The sequence below is a fragment of the Brienomyrus brachyistius genome, chromosome 2 (genome assembly GCF_023856365.1).
Source record: "Brienomyrus brachyistius isolate T26 chromosome 2, BBRACH_0.4, whole genome shotgun sequence".
Classification (NCBI taxonomy): domain Eukaryota; kingdom Metazoa; phylum Chordata; class Actinopteri; order Osteoglossiformes; family Mormyridae; genus Brienomyrus; species Brienomyrus brachyistius.
The window spans coordinates 49399808-49419114 of record NC_064534.1 but is presented as its reverse complement, the minus strand read 5'-3'; the positions used below and the strand labels follow the sequence as shown (position 1 = coordinate 49419114).

The 19307-nt window shown below is 44.3% G+C and overlaps 2 protein-coding genes across 3 annotated transcripts in view; both read left to right on the top strand.

The window, feature by feature from the left end:
- Positions 1 to 19307, top strand: part of LOC125723210 (chemerin-like receptor 1) — an 89993-nt gene that overhangs the window by 29017 nt on the left and 41669 nt on the right. The gene's annotated exons all lie outside the window — the stretch shown is intronic.
- The window catches only part of LOC125723270 (chemerin-like receptor 2), a 50579-nt gene that overhangs the window by 2420 nt on the left and 28852 nt on the right, over positions 1 to 19307 (top strand). The gene's annotated exons all lie outside the window — the stretch shown is intronic.

Genomic DNA, 19307 nt, shown 5'->3' with positions numbered 1-19307 from the left:
ATGAAAAATTAAAACTATGTAACAAATTGAAGAAAAAAATGTAGTAGGCCTACACTAAATTTTCATAAAATTATTTTACTATGACAAGAAAAGTTTGTACAGGTACTTTACACTACAGGGTATTTTTCTCTTAAATGCTCCTTGTAATTTGTTGATAATAGTATTGCAGTCCCATTTCTTGTCAAATTCAAATGCATGCAAAATATTTCTGTTTTGATATAATCTCCTTGTCTTGAACCCGAGTGGTTCTGGTTCAGGGGCAGAGCGTAGTGCAGGCAAGAGAAGGATGTGGATGGTCCACTTGCAGCTCCAACAGGGACACGGGGGTTTACTAACAAAACTGAAAACACTGGGCACATGACATAACAAAACGGACCACAAGGGGTATTAAGTAAACTAACAAAACAAAAATGATCTACAAGGGAACTGGTTACATTAAGGAACAGGCGGGAAATCAAAACTCAAACACAGTCAACAAGCACCATCAGCAACTGCAGCAACATCAATGACCTACTGGCAAACTGAATTAAGGCAGGAACTTAAGTAAAGAGGAGAATAAGAAGGACAGGTGAGAACAGTAAATCAATCGGGGAGGGTGGAGGACAAGGAGCAATCAGGGTTGAACACACAAGGACTGGCACAAGAACAGGCAATAGGTGAAACTTATAATTAACTCAGGGAACTAGGGCATCAAACAGGGAGCCTAAGAAACAGGGAAACTAACTCTAACACGGGAATAATAGACTGGTAAAAACACAATCACAGGTACAAAAGCAAAGACCAAATACAAATCAAAACACAGAAACTAGAAAACTGATACAAATGAAACACTAGGGAACAAAACAAAACTACAAAAGTACAAAACAGAGGAGGTGGGATTTATACACAGACTGAGAGATTGATAGGTAGCCACATGCTCAGCTCATTGAGCTATGTGGTCATCGGGGAAGCAGGGGAAACACTAAAGACGAACAACGTGGAGGACAGGGTGGCCAGTGACACCTGCTGGCCAAACAAGGAGGAGACTAAAGACTGGGATAAACAAGTCCTGACCCTGACACTCCTTTTCTTTTATTGCATCCTTGTGGAAGGTGTTGGAGGTCTGAAATTACTCGTAAGATAAAGGCCTTGGTTTGATGAACAAGACTGAGAGCTAACACCAGTGTTATAACAATCTGTCACACCCATAAAACTCTCCTACTATGAATGGGTATGTCATTAGTACAGTATACTGTCTCTATTTTTAATGTTAATTCAACCTTACTTCAAGTGTATTATTATACAGAGTCATAGTGATGTACTTATGAGCTCTGGTGAGCTCATTTACACTATCAAATTATCCTATGTACAGTTTCATGTAGGGACATGCTTAAACACATGCGATACAGTTTCTACATTTCTACGCTGTTGGACAATTCAAAAAACAGTTAGTTAGCTAGCTGGCAAGCACGTAAGAAACTTTCATATTGGCACGGAGAAAGTGCCAGAACCTCCACGGTGCTCGTCCACCATGCACTTGAATGGGGCCGGTGGTTTTGCTACCTAGTTCACTGAATAGCCAGCTAAATAATGTTAGTAGTATATCTGAAGCACTTTCACAATCATTTTACAGTGTAAGCTAATAAGAAAGTAATAACGACAGCTTTTCTTTCCTTTTGATCCCTGCTTCCAGTATAGCTGTTGTGTCTAAAAGCATATAGACTGCGACTGGAAAGCTAATGCCGTGGCCGGCTTGGGAGGCGTGTGTGCAGCCGGTGTGCTGGGCTGAGTTGCTGCTGTATTCCGCGGCCCTATATTCTGCGTGATGTAGGTTGTAAAAAACTGCTGTGATTCAATTTCATTGGATGTACATAGAAGTGCTGAAACACTCCTTTTAAATGAATTTGCAATGGAGTTAATTAATACAGGGGAAGAGAGTAAATTACGCAGCAGTGCGGCCGCCTCAGCTGTAGGCTGACTGCTGTTCCCCATTATGGTTTTCACATTATTTATTTCAATAACCACCAAACAAAGAGCCAAGTTTATGAGGCATCAGCATTCCTTCCTGTTACAATGAAATGACTTCCAGGCACACTGAAGACTGTCACCCACACACACTAGTACCTGCACTCTGTCTTTCACATTCCATATGTGCAAGTAGTGTGTATGTGCGAGCACACGAGTCTTTCATGGGTGTGTGTGTATATGTCCAAGTAGTGTGTGTGGGTGCAAGTCTTTCAGTGTATTTCCCCTCATACAGAACAGATCCATATGGAGACTGAACGCAATATAAAATTGGCCTTTATTCCACTTAGTGGTGGAAAGAAAAATGCGCTCAGATTTTTTGCTGTTTCCCCTTGCCAAAGCATACTTTTCTATCCCTGCTAACCAGGTCCCAAGCAAACATGTCTTTTCAACTGCAGGAGATCCAGCACCCGAAGGTCTCAACTGCTGCCAGAAACCGTGTACATGATTTTATTCTTGAAAAAGAATATGAACGTTTCTTAGGCTGGGCAGTGTAATTGTAACCTTCTCTTAGCTATATACAGATGCAGCCACTTCAATTTTCCCATCCCAGCCAGCTGCATGCTGGTTGCCAGCCGGCTGCCTGCCGGTTGCCTGCCAAAAGCCAGCCAAAGGGAGTAACCCCCCTCCTTCTAGGGGTGTGCCTAAATTCTCGTCTAAACCCGCCCATTTATTCACTTGCAGGGTGTTACCATGAGATGGCGCTTTCTTTACAAAAACACATTTTAGTTGTGGTCACAAGTTTACATACAACAGGTATCAACCAGAATCTTTTGGTAGCCATTAGCAAACCTCTGGCATAATTCTGGCTGAATATTTGACCACTCTTCTTTGCAGAATTTCTAGTTCATTTAAACTAGTTGGGTTCCGGGCACGGACCTGGCTTTTCAGCATAACCCACAACTGCTTTGAAGCTTGGCATCCTGATCAGGAGTGACAATTTACATAAAAACATAAGAACATAAGAAATTTACAAACAAGAGGAGGCCATTCGGCCCATCAAGCTCGTTTGGGGAGAACTTAACTTATAGCTCAGCAACTAATAGCTAACTAATTTGTTGTTCTAATATTCATTTATTGTTTTGTATTATTCCTGTAATATAATGTGATTGCACATTTTATACATCATCATTTAATCTGTTGCATGTTATAAACTGCAAAAAGGCTAGTATTGTGTCTTTTCTTGCAGTTTTTTTCAATTGCTAATCTACGGTACTATCTCTTCACATACTCATTGCATTGCTCTGGAGAAATATCTTGGCATACAGCATTCATTGTTTGATCTTGTGTCAATTAACATAATTTGTTTATTTTATGTGGTTTTTACAATCTATTTTACAAAGGGTCTTGATAGTAATTTAGCAAAATGACATATTTCAGTTTTGACTGTTTTATTGGCAGTTTTAGGGTCAGTATGTACTTATGTGCAAAATGGCCTCTGAAAATTTTATGTTGTGAGTGAGACAGGAATCCATGATGTTTGAAGCATTTAGTTATTGATTGCATTTCGTATGAAAGCAAAGCAAAATGCTTAACATAAGCCCACATAAGCTGATGTTGTGGTGACTGTATGAAGAGTTTTGATAAAGCAACTTCAGTATTGCAGTATCTGTCTTAGCAATTGAAAAAAACTGTAAAATTGACACTGCCTTTCAAACTGATTAGTGTGAGGAGCAGTGACAGACATTCCAGACTGATGGGCCACTGACAGTATGCAAAGGTCTGGTGACTCCAAAGTCACTTCAAAGTTGTAACACTTTAGTAATCAAACCTCACACAATTCTTTGAATGTCTCATTCACCTTTGTGTAGTCAGCCCCTATGTCTATAAGCTTCAGAGCTCAAATGTCTTGGCTAGAAATGTTTATAATGTGATTTTTTACAATTTGTCAGTACCACTGAAAATAGGTTTCGAAAAGTGTATGTTTAAAGTAGATTTTAACAAAAAAATAGAATAATCACATTCAAAATGATCTCAGATTATTGGTGCTGAGTTTGTGCTGAATAAAAGCATTTGTAGCACTTTGGGATAAATAGATAAGTGAAATATTTTTTAGTTTTTCTGAATTGCTGAAATATTAGAAATCATTTTGGGAACAAAACTGCATGCCAATTGCCAAAAGTCATTGAATCAATCACTTGGCAAAACTTTAAACCATTTAAACTTTAAACCATGCTCACCTAGTTAGACACAATTTGCAGATCTCAGTCACCCTTTTTGCAAAACTCGAAACACATTCTCATTCATCAAAACACATTTTGAGTTATGGTGAATTTTGATGCAAAATAGAAAACACAGGCCACAGAGGTTAAGTGCAGCCAACACACAGCTGTCATTTAAACACAATGACTTAAAACTGTTCACACACATTTATAAACATTTGAAGAAGCCAAAGAGTGACTAGAACATAGAATATGTGCCATAGGTGAATAGGAGCGGAATTTCGACGTCAAATTACAAATGGGTCACACAGAGGATTCTTTCTTTCCGTGAATCTGGCTAGGTAGTTGCACAATATTTTACTGTAATATGCCTCTCATTTGTTTATTTTTTGACTTTATTCTTTACAGTAACTTTACTCGAGTACTGAACACGTCAAACATTACATATTAGTTATCAGTCATAGTAGATGACTGTCATGCCCGGCTCGTCCGCTCCTCCTGTGTACCACGCCCCCTGCTTACCCACGTGTGTTTCCCGGATCGTACCCAGCTGTGTCCGTTTGCTTTCAATCAGTCTTGTGTATTTAAGTCCTGGTCTCCCCAGTTTTCCTTGTCTGTCATTGATGTTAGTCGCGTCAGATGTTACCCGCTATCCGTTCCCCCGATTCCCTTATTAAAACCCCAGTTTGCCCCGTAATTCGCCTGTCTGCCTGCTTCCTGTCTGCTCGCCTGCCTGTTCGCCTTACCGGTTTCCAGCGTCCCGTGACAATGACCATACTTTTTTTTTATTATAGTCTTACAGTTTCTAATTTACATGCCAAAACCTATTTTGACTGGTAGTGTTTTCATTTTTTGTGAGTTTAGCTTGAATTTTAGGGTTTGTGCTTTGTGGTTTGATTAAAGGAGATGAAATGTGTTTTAGCAATTCAGAAAAACTGTAAAATGTTAAGGCATGTGTCACGGGTCGCGGTTGAGCGAAGCGGCGATCTTGCGGATCGATAGGCAGGTAGCGGTAGACACGGCGAAATTAGAGCAAACAGGGGTTTCTTTAGGATAACGGGGCATAGAACAGAAGACGCCAACTAACATCAATGACAGACAACGGGTTAGTACAAATCAGGAACTTAAATACATGGAACAAGGCAGCAGGAAACAAGACACGACTGGGCACGATCAGGAAATCACACGTGGGTAATTAGGGGGCGTGGCACACACGAGGAGCGGACGAGCCGGGCATGACAGAACCCCCCCCCAAAGGCGCGCTACTCCGGGCGCGCCAAGGAAGGGGGCGACGGACGGGACGAGGCAAAACAGGACCTGAAAAACACGAACAGAATCAACGCAGGACCGGGAACAGGACCGAAGCACAAAACAGAGCGAGGGACAAGACAAAAGACAAAACCTGACAGAGGGTCGGGAAGGCAGACAGGCAAACCAGGAAGGGAAACACAGAAGGAACGGGCGGAACAAAGGGGCCAGGAGTGCAAGGCGGGGACACCGGGGCACAAGGAACAGAGACGGGCGGAAAGAAAGGGCGAGCAGATAACAGAGGGGCAGAGACAGGCGGGACAAAGGCAGGGGCGTAGGGAGACAAGGAGGGGGAACCAGAGGGAGCCCGAGGGAGACCCAGCGGGCGACGGGAGGTAGCCGGAGGGGCCGCAGGCGGCCGGGAGGCCGGAGCAGGAGGGGACCACGGAGGAGACAGGGCGAGGGAGGGAGCAGGAGGGAGCACCGGGGAAGGGGACGAGGGAGCTGGAAGGGGCCAGGGCGAAGGCAAGGTGAGGGGGGGAGCCGGCGCAGGCGGCGATGTCCTCCGACGAGCCGAAGGTGGGGGCCCCGCAGGCGACCGACCAGGCACCGGAGGGGGGAGCGAGGCAGGGCGACGAGGCACCGGAGGGGGACCCACAGGCGACAGCCGACCCGGAGGGCCAGGAACCGCAGGCGCCAACCGAGCCAGAGCGTAGGCGAGGGAGGGCGAGCCAGGGGGCCGGGCGGGAGGGACCCCAGCCCTGCGTCTGTGTCCCCGCCCCTTACGGGACACGGACATCACGCCCCTCGGTCGGGGCCGAGGACGCCGAGGCAAGGGCAGAGGAGTCACAGGAGCGGGGCCAGGGACAGGAGCGGGGCCAGGGACAGGAGCCGCTGCAGCGCGGTCAGGGGGCGCCTCGGGAGCTGCTGCAGCGCGGTCAGGGGGCGCCTCGGGAGCTGCTGCAGGGAGAGGGGGCGCCGGGACAGGAACACGGTCAGGCTGTGGGGGCGCCGGCCTGGGAGCTGCAGGCTGCTGCAGTGGGAGCGCCGGCCCGGGAGCTGCAGCAGGCACGGGGAGCGCCTCGGGCGTGGGCGCTGGCTCTGGAACTGCAGGCGCGGGGTCCACCGACAGAGGCGGTCGTGCCCCTGTGGGAGCCCCCTCTCCAAGGCGCGCTCCTCCGGGCGCGTCAGGGAGCGAAGGCGGCTGCTCAGGCGCCGGAGCCGCAGGCAAGGGCGGCGGATCGGGAGCCGCTGGAGCGCGGTCAGGACTTGGAGCGCGGTCAGGACTTGGAGCGCGGTCAGGACTTGGAGCGCGGTCAGGACTTGGAGCTGCTGCAGCGCGGTCAGGGGGCGCCTCGGGAGCTGCTGCAGCGCGGTCAGGGGGCGCCTCGGGAGCTGCTGCAGCGCGGTCAGGGGGCGCCTGCCCTGGAGCTGCAGGTTGCTGCAGTGGGGGCGCCTGCCCTGGAGCTGCAGGTTGCTGCAGTGGGGGCGCCTGCCCTGGAGCTGCAGGTTGCTGCAGTGGGGGCGCCTGCCTGGGAGCTGCAGGCTGTAGAGGGAGCTGCGGCGTCTGCGCAGGCGGCTGCGCAGGCAGAGGCGGCGGCGGGACTGGCAAGTCCTGCGCGGGCAAGACGAGCGTGGCCCCTTTAAATCGTCGGGGCACCCGCGGGATGACATCCCGCACCGCGCTGGTCCCCTTATTGGCCAGCCGTTCGGGCCGGAAGAAATACCGCTCTAGAGGCGGTCGTAAGTCCGTAGCGGCGGGCTGCTCTCTCAGGACGGGGGGAGCTATCGAGGCTAGCAGCTTAGCTGCACCTGTGACCGTAAGGTCGGCCGGGGAGTCCTCCAGTTCCCCGGCTGCGAGGGAAGCAGGGACGAGAGCGCACGCTCCCAGGGTTATCGTCGGGGCGGCCGCCGGTGACTTCGTCCGTTTTTTCCTCCGCCGAGTTCTGGTGGAGGCGGGAGGCTGCGCCGTCTCTGTTGGGACGGACGACGGGGACACAGCTTCCGTGCCTTGTGGTACAGCTAGGCCAAGTCTCCGTTCCATGAGACGCTGGGCTAGCTGCTGGAGACAAGCACGTACCTCCTCCAGGAGGTGCTCGCTCTCCGGTGGAGGCCTCTCCATCAGGAGATCAGCGCCGCGATTGGCGAAATCCAAAGCCAGAGGATCCTCCTGGACCTCTGGCTGGTTCAACCAATAATAGGTCTCATGCAGCAGAGCGAGATGCTGCTCCTCGGTCTGCTGCCGCGCCTCCTTGGTTTGGTCTGTCATTCTGTCACGGGTCGCGGTTGAGCGAAGCGGCGATCTTGCGGATCGACAGGCAGGTAGCGATAGACACGGCGAAATTAGAGCAAACAGGGGTTTCTTTAGGATAACGGGGCAGGGAACAGAAGACGCCAACTAACATCAATGACAGACAACGGGTTAGTACAAATCAGGAACTTAAATACATGGAACAAGGCAGCAGGAAACAAGACACGACTGGGCACGATCAGGAAATCACACGTGGGTAATTAGGGGGCGTGGCACACACGAGGAGCGGACGAGCCGGGCATGACAGCATGTCAGACTACTTTGAAAGTGGGTGAGAAGCCTCAGACTCCAAAGGGTCACAGTAAATACTTATTATGTTTCTTTTATGTTCCTCTTTTTGAGTCTGGTACTATGACAAAAAATTCCCAATCTATCCAGTGCTACTTCAAAATTCCATCCTCTTTGTGCAATGTAGTGATGTAAAGTGCTGTCAGCAAAACAGCATGATACTACCACCACCCTGCTTGACCATTGGTTCAGTGTTCTTAGCTTAAGAAAACAACCTCACCTTGATCCCCTGCAAACATATCTCTTTTCATTGTGGCCAAGCAGAGAAGTTAATGACACATTCACACGTCATTGTGACTGCCCCCCACCCCCACCCCGTGAATATGCAGCCATCAGCAGCCTTTCAGACTGTTAGCCAGACAGAAAGACAGAACACACTAAGGAATGCTTGAAGAAACTTTGTACTACTTTGATTATGGTTTGTACTTATTGCTTGCACTTCAAATAAAAAGACTAAGAAAAGATTTATTTGTGTTATTTATGTTTTTTTATGTTTTTATGTTCAATTTGTGGAAAGGAGTTCAGTTAGAAAGTCATACAGCTTCAAATAGAAGTTAGAAGATCATACTGTATATAGTTCATGCATAGTTATAAGATCTGAAGGAATCATACAAGAGAGATGCCAGTCAGTTGAATTTGTGGCAAAACCTTTTACCACATATGATAATTCATGCTCGATAATTCAAAGTAAAATTGACCTTCATTACAAGATGATTAGTTAAAACACTTCAAAATGTGCTTGCATTGTTTTGCATTTTATGACTTTCAGTCAAAGGCTGTTTATCCAGTCATATATTTCATCTTTGCAGTTTTCTTAAAATTATTAAAATGTTGTCTCACCTCATTTTCATGAACCCAGTATCATGTACTGTCTCATTTCCTGAACTGAGTGTATCGTCACACGCCTAGTATAAGCCAGTTATGGGATATATAGCCTATATATCTGGAGAAATAACAGTAGGTAAACATCACTGTCATGCCCGGCTCGTCCGCTCCTCCTGTGTGCCACGCCCCCTGATTACCCACGTGTTTTCTCCCGATTGTACCCAGCTGTATCTAGTTAATTTGCTCAGTCCTGTGTATTTCAGTCCGTGTCTTACCTGAGTCCAGTGTCTGTCATTGATGTCAGTCAGTGTCTAATGTTTGTACACGTTTGCTGTTTCCTGGTCCCTGGCTTCCCAATTAAACTCCCGTTTTGCCCTGTATACTGCATTCCTGCTTCCTGCTTGCCTGCTTACCCGCACGATCGCCTGCCTGCTCGTACCCGATCGTGACAATCATATAGTGATCACATTAACATCATGCTGCTATTGAAATACATTGCACAGGCATCTGGGGAATGTAGAATCAATGTTCAATAGCAATGTCCCTGCGAGACATCCAATGGATTTTCAAGCATCGCAGAGACATTGTCGCCAATGCATGTGTTCTCTCTGGGTAGTTATATTATTTTAGTGTTGCTGCTGTGACACGGTGCAAGACAATGCAACTGTTAAATTTCATCACCGTACCTAATATGACACATTCACTGCAACACCGTAAGGTCAGACAAGATTACCAAGTAACCAATCCATTTAAATGTAAGTAATTTTAATTGCGTTACTTAATTAGAAAAGGTACTTTATTAGTTACACTACTTCTTTCGCTAAAAGTAGTGGAATTAGAGTAACGCATTGCTACCAACACGGCCTAAACCTTAATTAATTATATCTTGTTCTGTGTTTTGTAAGTAGAGATGAGTATGCAATGGCTACGCTTTGTACACGTTTATCGGGTTGCAAGCAGCATCTTTCAAGAGCAGAAACATATGGCTGGAGATGAGTTTCCATCAGCCACTAGTCAGAACTGTGCACCTGATAGTTTATGACTGATTTGACAACATAAATGAGACTGACCAAAGGAGACACATTTTGTATAATTACTACTAGCCAATAATACCAGAAAGCTGACGGATATTCTCAGTTGAAATCTGTGGACAATGAGACACTTTTATGGTTTGGTAGCTTGTGATGAATGGCCCAATGGATTGGTGATGAATTGATAAATTACATGCAATCTTCATCGTCAATGCCTCAGGTCTGACGACGACAATGCTGTCAGAGAGTTTTTCGACTCGTTTTAAACCCCCCAAATCACTCTAGTTCAGAACCATAAAGACCTTTATGACAAGGAACTTCGACTGACAGTAAAAAGCAGGTTCAAGACGATCTCAGTGTGAGATGCAGCCAGCATTGCATTTTTTATTTGATTAATCACTGCAGAAGTTTTTCTGTTTCTAATATTGTCATTTTATAGCAATGATTTAAGAAAGAATGATGCCAATGTATTTCATTTGCTTAAATATATTGATTGTGTGAATAATCTGCTCATCAACATGCAAATGGATGTCGTAAGGTGTTGAAAAAAAGCGTGTAGCTGTGTCAAATAAACAACAGACAAAATATTGTGTTTTATTGTTTTATCACATTGTTTAATAAGTATATACACTTTTGAACATCAAAGTCAGTCAGGATTCAAAAATTTCAGAAGGGTGGCCCAGGTTTGCAGAGACTAAGGTACTGTTTCGTGGCATTTCAAAGGGTCTCCTGTGTTTGACCTCATACACAGTATCAGATGGCAGACTTTGTGGTTGGGAATGAGTGTGTGGCATGTAGAGATCCCACAGGTCTTCTTGCAACAGGCACATTCTGAGGACTGCTAATGTCCTAATGTCTAAGTAAATCAATCATATGGGACCCCACAATAGTTTTACCATTGATAACAAACTCGCCACATGGGTTCCACAAAGTGACGTGATGGTTTTCAGGCATTTTACTCATCATGCGTTCAACCTTTTTCTTGCTGCACTGACATTTTTAATAACTCCGTCCGTGACAACATCGTCAGCAGCTGCGCTTGCAGCCCTTACATTGTTGACACCTGGGGTCAGTGACGGTCCACCAGAGGGTGGTGGTGTTAGTGTCAAAGCCACAGTCCCATTATCACCCTGTCTGACCAAAGCCAGGTATCGCTGCAGCACCACGGCTTACAGACAAATATTTTTGTGGTCAGCTACATCTGTCTGTGATAAAATATTGTGTTTTGCATGGTCCATTTCGCTTTCGGCCATCTGTCTTATTGTGTCTTTAGTCGCTGTGGTGTGGTGTAGCTTTTCATGCTGGCTCTTAGGTACCCGATACATTTTCTGTGTATGCTCCTTGTCTTACCTGCATTGAAAAAGACTAACGACTGCACTGGAATAGTTTATTGTTCTTTTCCGTGCTTCTTTTGATCTTTTAGTTTTACAGTATGTGCTCTGGTCAACAGTTTGGTACCACAGAATACCTTCAGGGCTCTTTCACAAGGAGCGATTAACAAGTCTGGTGATGCGGTGCCCATCTGGCCCTGTCCTGTGTGCCTTTCCCCCGTTTGGACAGCAGTTCCTGTTGGCCATCATGTTTGGTGTTGCCCTTGTGTGTTTTACTTAGTCCCTGCCCTGCCATATGGCTCCCCAGGCTGAGTGTGTGACTTGGAGGCTGGTATACCTTATATCGTCGTGTGCTTGAGTACAGCCTCATCTTTTGTTGATTTACTAGTTTATTTTTCCATAGTGTCTGTAATGATGTGATTATTAATGATGTATATTAAGTAATTGTTTTTAATTCTCAATTATCTGATGAAGTCAGTTATGTGTGTGGAGCTACTTGGGGGACCTGGTTTTCCTGGTTAGTGTGTGTGGTTCACTCAAATAAATGTCTGAACAGGTTTTCACTCTCACGTTGAGATGTATGAAAACAAAACTTGGCGTAACGACACACACATTTCCAAACCATGCATACTGTACACACACTTCTGCTTGGTTTTGTAAACGGGCGGCACTCAGGGTCAAAGCAGTGCCACTGTTTCTGTGTGGATTCCCTATTTTTATAATCGCATCCATGACGCCAGCTTTATCAAATACGCCGGAATTAATTGCATATTGTTTACAAATTTAAGGCACTTGATTGTAATCAATCTGTAACAACAAAATGGTGCAGAGAATGGATAAACTATTCCAAGTACCATGGCTGCTTTAGTGTTGCTAGAAGCCGTTGCAAATGGAAGAATTACTGTAGAAGTGAGCACGTGTTTAGAGATCATACTGATTTCTTGTCTCATGATGATGAGTGGCTTCTACGCCGATTTAGATTTCCAAAAGCTGTACTCTTGGAGCTGTGTGCTGAACTGGGGCCGGCAGAAGCTTTTCAGCATGAACTGGCTGACAGATCGGCTATTTCTCATCCATCACTGAGTCGCGCGATGCCAGCTGTATGGGAAGGTATTATCCGCTTGTCATCCGGATATATATCCGATTTCCTTACACTGTGGTTGAACAAACAACCATCAAAGCACAATTCGCTGCAACGCCCCGTTTTCCAAACGTAATCGGAGATACTTTGTAACATTGACTGAAACAAAATAAAGAGTAATACCGCATCTGCTGGCTGCTTGTTTGTCTCATTAAACATGCAACTTATTTGAATGAACTCGCCTTCATCCACACTGATGTCGGAGCCCCCCCCACCCGCTCCGCTGGCAAAATGCCATTTATAACTGCATCCGCAATAATGCAGCATCTCACTGCTCAAACAGTGTGAGTCCCGGAATTCTGCTACCTCCTCCAGTAGTGCTGGCACTCAGAATATGGGCTGCAACTTGACTTTACACGTCAACTTTAATATCTGGTCTCTTGTTTTTTTATTTCAGGCACTGTATGACTTTCACTTCTTCAGCCACCAAATAGTATGTTTTTCCTTGCCTCCACTTCACTGAGCAGGAGCTTCATTTCGCATCCGCTGAAATTATTCTTTTTTGGACATAAGTATTCAGACCCTTTGCTGTGACACTGAGCCTGTTTACACGGACATTTTTTTTCAATCCGATTGAATTTAATCAGATTAAAGTGATTGCATGAGTGTCAAATAAAGACATCTGCATTTGTTCCACGTTTACATGTTCCAGCCATTTAATCCGATCGTACATTATTCTGACAAGCGCTGTGGTAAGCCTAGGCTATTTTTCTTGCACAGAAAAAGAGAAAATGCTCTGTCTGAACCCCTGAGGCTTCCTCTTTTCTTGTTTATCCCGCCTCTGTTGCACGATTAAAAAGTCTCTCTGTTATTTTCCTTCATCAATCTGGGCTTTTCGGCAGAGTGGCCCGACGAAGGCCTCTCCTCAGTGCAAGACAAATGAAAGCCCGCATAGAGTTTCCAAAAAACACCTAAAGGACTTTCAAACGGTGCGAAACAAGTTTCTCTGGTCTGACGAAACCAAGATTGAACTCTTTGGCCTTTATTCTAAGCGATATGTGCTAACATGTGATACACAGATGCTAACCCGGCTGTCACTAATCCCCTCTAAGACACATACAATATTATTTTTAACATTACATCTCGATATCAAGAGGGAAATTTACATTTACCCTGTGAGGATCACTCTGGCCTCATTCCCCACATGCATGGAACAGGTCCATGTTTTTTCTAAAAAGGCGGGGGCAGGGAAATAACAAAAAAAAAAAAAAAAAAAAGATCTCTGGAGCGGTTCTCAGCATGGACAAGGCTACTGCCTTAAAGGGAGAGAGTATACCTTTCCCAAAACGAAGTCTGTCTTTTTTCCACTTCAAACCAGTGCTAACACACAAAATAAAGACTGCTTTCCTATCCGGTTACACAACGTTTACCATATGTGGGATACATTCGTAGCTTATGTTGGGAGCCACAACTGTTGCAATTAGACATAGCGTCCATATTAATTGTTCTCATGGACTATGGGCATGTACGGTGATCATCTTTCTTAATCGTAAAGGCACCTACACTCAGATCATCACCATGAAAAATGGCTCCAGTCACTAGCTCATTAAAGGTTTTCACATGCTGAAGAGTCAGTTCATTTGCTTGACAAGTATTAACAGCTGCCAGCAATGTCAAATCTGTTTCCCTTAACAAGTGTCTCGTTAAAAGAATGGTGTAAACTGTGATTAAGCTCAAGTCAAAGTCTATCAATGAGTCTGTTCTCCATGCTGACCTGTGCAGGATGGCAGATTGAAGGCTGCACCCATATTATTACAGTCCCACCATCTGGACATGTGGGAAGGCAGAGAGCATGGATGGTCAGAACATGCATTGACGCATTAATAAACAAGCACAGTAGATAAAAAATGGCATGTACAGCAGCACCAGCAGCCATTGTTACGGTGTGTTATGTGTTAAGTTGCGGCTAAGCTAAACTGAAATAATAGGTCTTCTGTCGATTTTTACAGACATTCCATAATATAGGGGCACTGGAGCAGAATGCTTTACTGCCCACTGTCACTTTAAATATATGTGGAACGACTAGGGCACCTGCATTCTGCGATCCATGTGGACAATGTGACTTGTAAACTTGAAGTCATTCTGTCAGGTATGCAGGTGCTAGACCTATAAATGCCTTATGTGTAAGCAGAGTGTTAGAGTGCTGAACCTAACAGAACCACAAAAAGGCCTACAAACAGAAACAGGTAATACAGAGAACAGAACTCAGAAACCAGGCAGAGTAACAAACACAGAACCACATATGAGGGGTATTCCATGAAAGTAGCTAAAGAAAGCCTGACTTTCCCAAAAAAGTCAGACTCAAACTAGCGCTATCTCTAAACTTAGCCTCATATCGTTCCACTAACGCAGTTCAGCTTTAACTAATCGATGGTCCTACAAGACAGCCTTGCTTAGTCTCACTCACTGTACACACCTGAGATATTTACGAAGCCCAAATGAACGGATGAACGATAGATTGATCAAATGAGTCAGAAAGTGTGTAAAACGAGAGTGGCGTTTTTTTTCCGCTGCACAACAAACGCTGTTGATGGAGATGTAATCGCTAAAAAAAGCAATACTGTGGCCATAAATACAGCCAGGGAGTTGGCTTGGCAAAGAATTGCAGACAGATTAAAGGTGTAAATTATATAAATGGGACAAGTGCCCAGTTCAGTGGCACAGTGGTTTATGCTGTCACCTTGCAACACGAAAGTTCCTGGTTCCATCCCCATAGTCAACGGGGAACCTTCTGGGTTGAGTTCACATGTCATGCTTACTGTATAACGTTATTCTGTATTATTTGATCTCTATAATATACTTTCAATCACATCTGTGTGATTTATTACACAAATAACCATATCTTGTCTTTGCTTTTTACTAATAAACTTTGAAAGTGACTCTGACTACACAAAATATAAAAATATCTTCTTTTTCATATTATTTAAATTTTTTCATTTCAGTCATTGCATTTCATGTTTGACCTTTGTAGCATGGGTACGCTTTTATTAGAATTATTTTGGAATAAATTGGCATGTGTCATGCCCGGCTCGTCCGCTCCTCCTGTGTGCCACGCCCCCTGATTACCCACGTGTTTTCTCCCGATTGTACCCAGCTGTATCTAGTTCATTTGCTCAGTCCTGTGTATTTCAGTCCGTGTCTTACCCGAGTCCTTTGTCCGTCATTGATGTTACCTGATGTTGTCGATGCCTATGTCCCGTCCTGCCTGTGCCTCAAATAAACCCCCGTTTTCCCGTATCCCGCTTGCCTGCCTGCTCCTTCCGCACGATCGCCGCTCTGCCTGCGATCTCCCGTGACAGCATGCTGAGACGTGATTTCATAGGCTTTATTATATTTATTACATGACATGAGTAGTGAGAGCGCGGAATTTTGTCTGACGGAATGATCGTTCGGAAATCTGTTCCCACATGTCGGACATGCTTTGAGACACCGCTTAACTAAGCAAGACAGTTAACCTGGGGCCTGTATTATGAAGCGGGGTTACTGTCTTATTGGGGTAACTTGTCGGATTTAAGGTAATCTGGGCAAAATGTAAGTGAACGAATATGAAGTTAATTTAAACTGTGGTACCTTAAATATAACAAGTTACCTATGATGAATTTACAAAGGAAATTTATTCCTAATTTGTCTGCGAAAACATTCTGACCTTTTACATAAGACGTGATTTTGAGTGGGAAGCTACACATGAGTGGGAGTGGCAAGAGCTGAAAACTGTTTTGACTACCTCACCTATACTTGCATTTCTTGATCCGGACAAAAGGATTAAGGTTTTCCATCTCCAAAGATGGGTTGGGATTAGCGTTGCTTCAGGCTGAGGGTGAGCACTGGAAACGTATTGCATATTAATCCAGGGTAATGACTTAGAATGTCAGTATGCTCAAATTGAGGAGTGTTTAGCTTTAGTGTTTGCCCTGGAAAAATTAATATTTACTGTATGTTTAGAGTTTTATTTATCTTCATATATTTACTGTGGAGACAGATTATCATTCGTTGCTTGCCTTCATTCAAAATAAAATGTTGCCAAGAATTCAACAGCTGATAATGAAGCTACCTACAGAGCTATGATTTTAATTTGATTTACACACCAGGGAAGTATCTGGGACAGGATTCACTACAATGGATTCATGAAGGTCATTTGGGGGTGGAGAAGTATAAAAGGAGAGCAAGGGAGAGTCTTCTGACCAGGAGTCAATTAGGACATTGAGAAGTGAATATGAAAGTAAATATGTAAACATGAAACCTGCCAGAAATAGCAGAATAAAATACCAAAATAATCCATGATAGTAGCTGACTTGCCAATCATACCATGGAAAATACTCATCTACAGTTTTTAAAGCACAATATCACTCTCTAAGTGAAGAACGGCTGGTGTACCAATTCCATGGTGATAGCCAGCCACTGCTGTCTGGACCTAGAATCTGCGACTGTTAAATGCAGGCCCATATACCTCCTGCGGGAGTTCTCGGTCATCCTGATAACTGCCGTGTACAGTATATGTCACCTGATGCTAATGCTAGCGTGGCTGTCGGACATTTGTATGACACCATCAGCAAACAACAAAGCATGTATCCTGAGGCTATTTTCATCAAAGCTGGGGATTTTAACCATGCGGAACCATGCAGTGCTCCTTAAATTTCATGTGCATCTAGAGTGTGCAACCAGGGGACCTAACACACTGGACAAGGTGTATACCAACATTATACAGAGCTACAGGGCTAAGCCACTGGCTCACCTTGGCCTGTCGGACCATATATCTCTGCTGTTAATCCCTGCTTACTCCTCCCTTAGGAAAAAACTCTCAGCTTTACAAAGACTGTTACAACATGTCCTGAAGGTGCCACTCTCCAGCTGCAGGATTGCTTCAAGAGAACCAGATCTTTGAACATCAGGACCTGGAGGAATACACAGCGGTAGTCTTAGGCTATATCAAGTTCTGTACGGACACTGTCACCGTGAATAAGTATGTAGATCATATAACTGCCAGCCTGGAGCAGGCTGGGATAGGTTAGTTTTGGACAGTTTCTCTTGAAGTTACTCAGTTGGGTTTCTTATACCTGTAAGTGCATCATTTAGCTCTGATTTTCAGTTCCAGTTTTTTTTCCGAGTTCCAGTCCCTTTTTTGAGTATGATATAATTTTACCTCTTATTACTGCTTTGGCTGTTTCCCATAGTATTGTAGCAGAGGATTCTGGAGGATCATTTATGTTCATGAATGATGCCCACTCTTTGGTGAAAAATAGCCAGGATCTTGCAGCAAAGAAGTATTAAATCTCCATCTAGCAGTGGGTTGTTTAAACTCTTTAATGCTTAAATCGAGTGTTATCGGTGCATGGTCACTGATTATGATGGGATGGATTACGGACTCCAAAATATCTGGTATGGTTTGAATTGCTGACTAGAAAAAAAATCGATACGATGATGGGGTGGAGAAAAGTGTGAATATACTCTGTTTACTGTTTTTTTTAGGCGCCAGTGGTCAGTAAGACCAAATTCATCCATATATTGTTTCAATGTTTCAGTGGAGTGCCAATTTATGGAATTAATGGCAGTAGATGATCAATCTAAAGTGGGATTAATGACTATGTTAAAGTCGCCTCCTATTATAATTTTAGAGCTGATAAGTCCGATAATGCGTGAAAAAATGTATGAAAAAAGACAGAGTTGTCAGGTCTATATATATTTGCAATAGTTAAGTTAGTATTGTTAATGGTTATGTTAATAATGACATATCGTCCCTCAGGGTCGGTGATAGTTGTATTATGGCATGAACTGAATTTTTTGGTTTATTAAAATCGAGACACCTCTTCTTTTGGAGTTATATGTTGATGAGTATATTTGATTAAATTGTGGGGTTTTTAATTTCTGACTTGTGGCTTCTGTCAAGTGAGTTTCTAGTAGCAGGCATATGTCTGCTTGTAAGTTAGTCAAGTGATTCAGAATTTTGATACGCTTTGCCTCTGTACTTGCTCCGCAAATGTTCCATGTTACAAAGTGAAGAGTACTTATTGCGAAGTGTATGTGAATGAATTTGGATATGAAATGAATATGAGGATGGTATGGATGATATGACAGGACACACAAGAGCATAGCAGCAATACTAATAATAATAATAACTTTAAATCTATATATATACTCTTGTGAGGCAGCTTCACCATCATTATTCCCATTATAACATACAAATTTCCCTTAGCACAGTTTGACAGATACACATAGATAAAAAAGTTAAAATAAAAAAACACTGAACATAAAAAGAGCCACAGGTGAAGTGGAGAGAGATAGAGTAACAGAGAAAGACTGAAAGTTTGAAAGAGTGAAAAGCAAAAAGAAATAGAGATAAGGAGAGATGACAAAACGCTGGTAAGCCCATCGGTGAAAGAGGGAGAGACCGCTAAGAGAGCAGGGTGTAAGTGTAATGCCTTGATCAAGATTGGCGTTTGTGTTCGGAGGTGAGTCATAGCCAGGTGGGGATATTCAGGTTGTGGTAAAGCTGTCCGTCCACGTAGAGCTTGTCCACGGTTAGTGCAGCTCGTTTCCCGAAACTGTTTCATAATTGGAAGGAGTTTTTTCCATCTCGCCTGAATTTTTCTAGGGTACTTACTGGTCGTTGAGTCCGAAATGAGTCCCCTTTAGTTCTTTCTCTTTACTTTTCACAATTTTTTTTTGTTTTTAATGTTCAAATTTTGGGGGCGGCATGGTGGTGCAGTGGTTAGCACTGTTGCCTCACACCTCTAAGACTCGAGTTCGAGTCTCCGCCTGGGTTACATGTGTGTGGAGTTTGCATGTTCTCCCCATGTCATCGTATGGTTTCCTCCGGGTACTCCAGTTTCCCCCCACGGGGAACATGCTGAGGCTAATTGGAGTTGCTAAATTGCCCGTAGGTGTGCATGTGTGAGTGAATGGTGTGTGAGTGTGCCCTGTGGTGGGCTGGCCCCCCATCCTGGGGTTGTTCCCTGCCTCATGCCTATT